Here is a 9,425-nt window from a genome sequence, read left to right on the forward strand (position 1 = left end):
ATCCTCTATCCTATCGTATCCTCTATCCTATCCTATCGTTTATCCTATCCTATGCTCTATCCTATCCTATTCTCTATCCTATCCTATCCTCTATCCTATCCTCTATTCTATCCAATCCTATATCCTATCCTCTATCATATCCTATCCTCTATCCTATCCTATCCTCTATCCTATCCTATCCTATCCTCTATCCTATCCTATCCTCTATCCTATCCTATCCTATCCGCTATCCTATCCAATCCTATATCCTATTCTCTATTCTATCCTATCCTATCCTCTATCCTATCCTATCCTCTATCCTATCCTATCCTATCCTATCCTCTATCCTATCCTATCCTCTATCCTATCCTATCCTCTATCCTATACTATCCGCTATCCTATCCAATCCTATATCCTATTCTCTATCCTATCCTATCCTCTATGATATCCTATCCTCTATCCTAACCTATTCTCGATCCTATCCTATCCTCTATCCTATCCTATCCTATCCTCTATCCTATCCTCTATCCTATCCAATCCTATATCCTATTCTCCATCCTATCCTATCCTCTACCCTATCCTATCCTCTATCAGATCCTATCCTCTATCCTATCCTATCCTCTATCCTATCGTATCCTATCCTCTATCCTATCCTATCCTCTATCCTATCGTATCCTCTATCCTATCGTATCCTCTATCCTATCCTATCGTTTATCCTATCCTATGCTCTATCCTATCCTATTCTCTATCCTATCGTATCCTCTATCCTATCCTATCGTTTATCCTATCCTATGCTCTATCCTATCCTATTCTCTATCCTATCCTATCCTCTATCCTATGCTATCCTCTATCGTATCCTATCCTCTATCCTATCCTATCCTCTATCCTATCCTATCCTCTATCCTATCCAATCCTCTATCCTATCCTATCCTCTATCCTATCCTATCCTCTATCCTATCCTATCCTCTATCCTATCCTATCCTCTATCCTATTCTATCCTCTATCCTATCCAATCCTATATCCTATTCTCTATCCTATCCTATCCTCTATGATATCCTATCCTCTATCCTAACCTATTCTCTATCCTATCCTATCCTCTATCCTATCCTATCCTCTATCCTATCCTATCCTCTATCCTATCCTATCCTCTATCCTATCCTATCCTCTATCCTATCCTATCCTCTATCCTATCCTATCCACTATCCTATCCTATCCTCTATCCTATCCTATCATCTATCCTATCCTATCCTATCCTATCCTCTATCCTATCCTATCCTCTATCCTATCCTATCCTCTATCCTATACTATCCGCTATCCTATCCAATCCTATATCCTATTCTCTATCCTATCCTATCCTCTATGATATCCTATCATCTATCCTAACCTATTCTCGATCCTATCCTATCCTCTATCCTATCCTATCCTATCCTCTATCCTATCCTCTATCCTATCCAATCCTATATCCTATTCTCCATCCTATCCTATCCTCTACCCTATCCTATCCTCTATCAGATCCTATCCTCTATCCTATCCTATCCTCTATCCTATCGTATCCTCTATCCTATCGTATCCTCTATCCTATCCTATCGTTTATCCTGTCCTATGCTCTATCCTATCCTATTCTCTATCCTATCCTATCCTCTATCCTATCCTCTATTCTATCCAATCCTATATCCTATCCTCTATCATATCCTATCCTCTATCCTATCCTATCCTCTATCCTATCCTATCCTATCCTCTATCTTATCGTATCCTCTATCATATCCTATCCTCTATCCTATCCTATCGTTGATCCTATCCTATCCTCTATCCTATCCTATCCTCTATCCTATCGTATCCTCTATCATATCCTATCCTCTATCCTATCCAATCCTATATCCTATTCTCTATCCTATCCTATCCTCTATGATATCCTATCCTCTATTCTAACCTATTCTCTATCCTATCCTATCCTCTATCCTATCCTATCCTATCCTCTATCCTATCCTCTATCCTATCCTATCCTATCGTTTATCCTATCCTATCCTCTATCCTATCCTATCCTCTAACATATCCTATCCGCTATCCTATCCTATCCTCTATCCTATCCTATCCTCTATCGTATATTATCCTCTATCCTATCCTATTCTCTATCCTATCCTATCCTCTATCCTATCCTATTCTCCATCCGATCCTATCCTCTATCCTATCTTATCCTCTATCCTATCCTATCCTCTATCCTATCCTATCCTCTATCCTATCCTATCCTATCCTCTATCTTATCCTATCCTCTATCATATCCTATCCTCTATCCTATCCTATCGTTTATCCTATCCTATCCTCTATCCTATCCTATCCTCTATCCTATCCTATTCTCTATCCTATCCTATCCTCTATCCTATCCTATCCTCTATCCTATCCTATCCTCTATCCTATCCTATAATCTATCCTATCCTATCCTCTATCATATCCTATCCTCTATCCTATCCAATCCTATATCCTATTCTCTATCCTATCCTATCCTCTATGATATCCTATCCTCTATCCTAACCTATTCTCGATCCTATCATATCCTCTATCCTATCCTATCCTATCCTCTATCCTATCCTCTATCCTATACAATCCTATATCCTATTCTCCATCCTATCCTATCCTCTACCCTATCCTATCCTCTATCAGATCCTATCCTCTATCCTATCCTATCCTCTATCCTATCGTATCCTATCCTCTATCCTATCCTATCCTCTATCCTATCGTATCCTCTATCCTATCGTATCCTCTATCCTATCCTATCGTTTATCCTATCCTATGCTCTATCCTATCCTATTCTCTATCCTATCCTATCCTCTATCCTATCCTCTATCCTATCCTATCCTCTATCCTATCCTATCGTTTATCCTATCCTATCCTCTATCCTATCCTATCCTCTAACATATCCTATCCGCTATCCTATCCTATCCTCTATCCTATTCTATCCTCTATCCTATCCAATCCTATATCCTATTCTCTATCCTATCCTATCCTCTATTCTATCCTATCCTCTATCCTATCCTATCCTCTATCCTATCATATCCTCTATCCTATCCTATCCCCTATCCTATCCTATCCTCTATCCTATACTATCCTCTATCCTATCCTATTCTCTATCCTATCCTATCCTCTATCCTATGCTATCCTCTATCCTATCCAATCCTATATCCTATTCTCTATCCTATCCTATCCTCTATCCTATCCTCTATTCCATCCAATCCTATATCCTATCCTCTATCATATCCTATCCTCTATCCTATCCTATCCTCTATCCTATCCTATCCTATCCTCTATCCTATCCTATCCTCTATCCTATCCTATACTCTATCGTATCCTATCCTCTATCCTATCCTATCCTCTATCCTATCCTATCCTCTATCCTATCCTATCCGCTATCCTATCCAATCCTATATCCTATTCTCTATTCTATCCTATCCTCTATCCTATCCTATCCTCTATCCTATCCTATCCTCTATCCTATCCTATTCTCTATCCTATCCTATCCTCTATCCTATCCTATCCTCTATCCTATCCTATCCACTCTCCTATTCTATCCTCTATCCTATCCAATCCTATATCGTATCCTCTATCCTATCCTATCCTCTACCCTATCCTATCCACTATCCTATCCTATCCTCTATCCTATCCTATCCTCTATCCTATCGTATCCTCTATCCTATCCTACCGTTTATCCTATCCTATCCTCTATCCTATCCTATTCTCTATCCTATCCTATCCTCTATCCTATCCTATCCTCTATCGTATATTATCCTCTATCCTATCCTATTCTCTATCCTATCCTATCCTCTATCCTATCCTATTCTCCATCCGATCCTATCCTCTATCCTATCTTATCCTCTATCCTATCCTATCCTCTATCCTATCCTATCCTCTATCCTATCCTATCCTATCCTCTATCTTATCCTATCCTCTATCATATCCTATCCTCTATCCTATCCTATCGTTTATCCTATCCTATCCTCTATCCTATCCTATCCTCTATCCTATCCTATTCTCTATCCTATCCTATCCTCTATCCTATCCTATCCTCTATCCTATCCTATCCTCTATCCTATCCTATCCTCTATCCTATCCTATCCTCTATCATATCCTATCCTCTATCCTATCCAATCCTATATCCTATTCTCTATCCTATCCTATCCTCTATGATATCCTATCCTCTATCCTAACCTATTCTCTATCCTATCCTATCCTCTATCCTATCCAATCCTATCCTCTATCCTATCCTCTATCCTATCCTATCCTCTATCCTATCCTATCGTTTATCCTATCCTATCCTCTATCCTATCCTATCCTCTAACATATCCTATCCGCTATCCTATCCTATCCTCTATCCTATTCTATCCTCTATCCTATCCAATCCTATATCCCATTCTCTATCCTATCCTATCCTCTATTCTATCCTATCCTCTATCCTATCCTATCCTCTATCCTATCATATCCTCTATCCTATCCTATCCCCTATCCTATCCTATCCTCTATCCTATCCTATCCTCTATCCTATCCTATTCTCTATCCTATCCTATCCTCTATCGTATGCTATCCTCTATCCTATCCAATCCAATATCCTATTCTCTATCCTATCCTATCCTCTATCCTATCCTCTATTCCATCCAATCCTATATCCTATCCTCTATCATATCCTATCCTCTATCCTATCCTATCCTCTATCCTATCCAATCCTATCCTCTATCCTATCCTATCCTCTATCCTATCCTATCCTCTATCGTATCCTATCCTCTATCCTATCCTATCCTCTATCCTATCCTATCCTCTATCCTATCCTATCCGCTATCCTATCCAATCCTATATCCTATTCTCTATTCTATCCTATCCTCTATCCTATCCTATCCTCTATCCTATCCTATCCTCTATCCTATCCTATTCTCTATCCTATCCTATCCTCTATCCTATCCTATCCTCTATCCTATCCTATCCTCTCTCCTATTCTATCCTCTATCCTATCCAATCCTATATCGTATCCTCTATCCTATCCTATCCTCTATCCTATCCTATCCACTATCCTATCCTATCCTCTATCCTATCCTATCCTCTATCCTATCGTATCCTCTATCCTATCCTACCGTTTATCCTATCCTATCCTCTATCCTATCCTATTCTCTATCCTATCCTATCCTCTATCCTATCCTATCCTCTATCGTATATTATCCTCTATCCTATCCTATTCTCTATCCTATCCTATCCTCTATCCTATCCTATTCTCCATCCGATCCTATCCTCTATCCTATCTTATCCTCTATCCTATCCTATCCTCTATCCTATCCTATCCTCTATCCTATCCTATCCTATCCTCTATCTTATCCTATCCTCTATCATATCCTATCCTCTATCCTATCCTATCGTTTATCCTATCCTATCCTCTATCCTATCCTATCCTCTATCCTATCCTATTCTCTATCCTATCCTATCCTCTATCCTATCCTATCCTCTATCCTATCCTATCCTCTATCCTATCCTATAATCTATCCTATCCTATCCTCTATCATATCCTATCCTCTATCCTATCCAATCCTATATCCTATTCTCTATCCTATCCTATCCTCTATGATATCCTATCCTCTATCCTAACCTATTCTCTATCCTATCCTATCCTCTATCCTATCCAATCCTATCCTCTATCCTATCCTCTATCCTATCCTATCCTCTATCCTATCCTATCGTTTATCCTATCCTATCCTCTATCCTATCCTATCCTCTAACATATCCTATCCGCTATCCTATCCTATCCTCTATCCTATTCTATCCTCTATCCTATCCAATCCTATATCCTATTCTCTATCCTATCCTATCCTCTATTCTATCCTATCCTCTATCCTATCCTATCCTCTATCCTATCATATCCTCTATCCTATCCTATCCCCTATCCTATCCTATCCTCTATCCTATCCTATCCTCTATCCTATCCTATTCTCTATCCTATCCTATCCTCTATCCTATGCTATCCTCTATCCTATCCAATCCTATATCCTATTCTCTATCCTATCCTATCCTCTATTCTATCCTATCCTCTATCCTATCCTATCCTCTATCCTATCATATCCTCTATCCTATCGTATCCCCTATCCTATCCTATCCTTTATCCTATCCTATCCTCTATCCTATCCTATCCGCTATCCTATCCAATACTGTATCCTATTCTCTATCCTATCCTATCCTCTATGATATCCTATCCTCTATCCTATACTATCCTCTATCCTATCCTATCCTCTATCCTATCCTATCCTCTATCCTATCCTATCCTCTATCCTATCCTATTCTCTATCCTATCCTATCCTCTATCCTATCCTATTCTCTATCCTATCCTATCCTCTATCCTATCCTATCCTCTATCCTATCCTATTCTCCATCATATCCTATCCTCTATCCTATCCTATCCTCTATCCTATCCTATCCTCTATCCTATCCTATCCTCTATCCTATCCTATCCTATCCTCTATCCTATCCTATCCTCTATCATATCCTATCCTCTATCCTATCCTATCGTTTATCCTATCCTATCCTCTATCCTATCCTATCCTCTATCCTATCCTATCCTCTATCCTATCCTATCCTCTATCCTATCCAATCCTCTATCCTATCCTATCCTCTATCCTATCCTATCCTCTATCCTATCCTATCCTCTATCCTATCCTATCCTCTATCCTATTCTATCCTCTATCCTATCCAATCCTATATCCTATTCTCTATCCTATCCTATCATCTATGATATCCTATCCTCTATCCTAACCTATTCTCTATCCTATCCTATCCTCCATCCTATCCTATCCTATCCTCTATCCTATCCTATCCTCTATCCTATCATATCCTCTATCCTATCCTATCCCCTATCCTATCCTATCCTCTATCCTATCCTATCCTCTATCCTATCCTATTCTCTATCCTATCCTATCCTCTATCCTATCCTATCCTCTATCCTATCCTATTCTCCATCCTATCCTATCCTCTATCCTATCCTATCCGCTATCCTATCCTATCCTCTATCCTATCCTATCCTCTATCCTATCCTATCCTATCCTCTATCCTATCCTATCCTCTATCCTATCCTATCCTATCCTCTATCCTATCCTCTATCCTATCCTATCGTTTATCCTATCCTATCCTCTTTCCTATCCTATCCTATCCTCTTTCCTATCCTATCCTCTATCCTATCCTATCCTCTATCCTATCCTATCCTCTATCCTATCCAATACTCTATCCTATCCTATCCTCTATCCTATCCTATCCTCTATCCTATCCTATCCTCTATCCTATCCTATCCTCTATCCTATCCTATCCTCTATCCTATCATATCCTCTATCCTATCCTATCCCCTATCCTATCCTATCCTCTATCCTATCCTATCCTCTATCCTATCCTATTCTCTATCCTATCCTATCCTCTATCCTATCCTATCCTCTATCCTATCCTATCCTCTATCCTATCCTATCCTCTATCCTATCATATCCTCTATCCTATCCTATCCCCTATCCTATCCTATCCTCTATCCTATCCTATCCTCTATCCTATCCTATTCTCTATCCTATCCTATCCTCTATCCTATGCTATCCTCTATCCTATCCAATCCTATATCCTATTCTCTATCCTATCCTATCCTCTATTCTATCCTATCCTCTATCCTATCCTATCCTCTATCCTATCATATCCTCTATCCTATCCTATCCCCTATCCTATCCTATCCTTTATACTATCCTATCCTCTATCCTATCCTATCCGCTATCCTATCCAATACTATATCCTATTCTCTATCCTATCCTATCCTCTATCCTATCCTATCCTCTATCCTATCCTATTCTCCATCATATCCTATCCTCTATCCTATCCTATCCTCTATCCTATCCTATCCCCTATCCTATCCTATCCTCTATCCTATCCTATCCTATCCTCTATCCTATCCTATCCTCTATCATATCCTATCCTCTATCCTATCCTATCGTTTATCCTATCCTATCCTCTATCCTATCCTATCCTCTATCCTATCCTATCCTCTATCCTATCCTATCCTCTATCCTATCCAATCCTCTATCCTATCCTATCCTCTATCCTATCCTATCCTCTATCCTATCCTATCCTCTATCCTATCCTATCCTCTATCCTATTCTATCCTCTATCCTATCCAATCCTATATCCTATTCTCTATCCTATCCTATCATCTATGATATCCTATCCTCTATCCTAACCTATTCTCTATCCTATCCTATCCTCCATCCTATCCTATCCTATCCTCTATCCTATCCTATCCTCTATCCTATCATATCCTCTATCCTATCCTATCCCCTATCCTATCCTATCCTCTATCCTATCCTATCCTCTATCCTATCCTATCCTCTATCCTATCCTATCCTCTATCCTATCCTATTCTCTATCCTATCCTATCCTCTATCCTATGCTATCCTCTATCGTATCCTATCCTTTATCCTATCCTATCCTCTATCCTATCCTATCAACTATCCTATCCAATCCTATATCCTATTCTCTATCCTATCCTATCCTCTATGATATCCTACCCTCTATCCTATACTATCCTCTATCCTATCCTATCCTCTATCCTATCCTATTCTCTATCTTATCCTATCCTCTATCCTATCCTATCCTCTATCCTATCCTATCCTCTATCATATCCTATGCTCTATCCTATCCTATCCTTTATCCTATCCTATCCTCTATCCTATCCTATCCTCTATCCTATCCTATCCTCTATCCTATCCTATCCTCTATCCTATCCAATCCTCTATCCTATCCTATCCTATCCCCTATCCTATCCTATCCTCTATCCTATCCTATTCTCTATCCTATCCTATCCTCTATCCTATCCTATCCTGTATCCTATCCTATCCTCTATCCTATCCTATCCTCTATCCTATTCTATCCTCTATCCTATCCAATCCTATATCCTATTCTCTATCCTATCCTATCCTCTATGATATCCTATCCTCTATCCTAACCTATTCTCTATCCTATCCTATCCTCCATCCTATCCTATCCTATCCTCTATCCTATCCTATCCTCTATCCTATCATATCCTCTATCCTATCCTATCCCCTATCCTATCCTATCCTCTATCCTATCCTATCCTCTATCCTATCCTATCCTCTATCCTATCCTATTCTCTATCCTATCCTATCCTCTATCCTATGCTATCCTCTATCGTATCCTATCCTCTATCCTATCCTATCCTCTATCCTATCCTATCCTCTATCCTATCCAATCCTCTATCCTATCCTATCCTCTATCCTATCCTATCCTCTATCCTATCCTATCCTCTATCCTATCCTATCCTCTATCCTATTCTATCCTCTATCCTATCCAATCCTATATCCTATTCTCTATCCTATCCTATCCTCTATGATATCCTATCCTCTATCCTAACCTATTCTCTATCCTATCCTATCCTCTAT

The sequence above is a fragment of the Halictus rubicundus genome, unplaced genomic scaffold (assembly GCF_050948215.1).
Source record: "Halictus rubicundus isolate RS-2024b unplaced genomic scaffold, iyHalRubi1_principal scaffold0275, whole genome shotgun sequence".
NCBI lineage: Eukaryota > Metazoa > Arthropoda > Insecta > Hymenoptera > Halictidae > Halictus > Halictus rubicundus.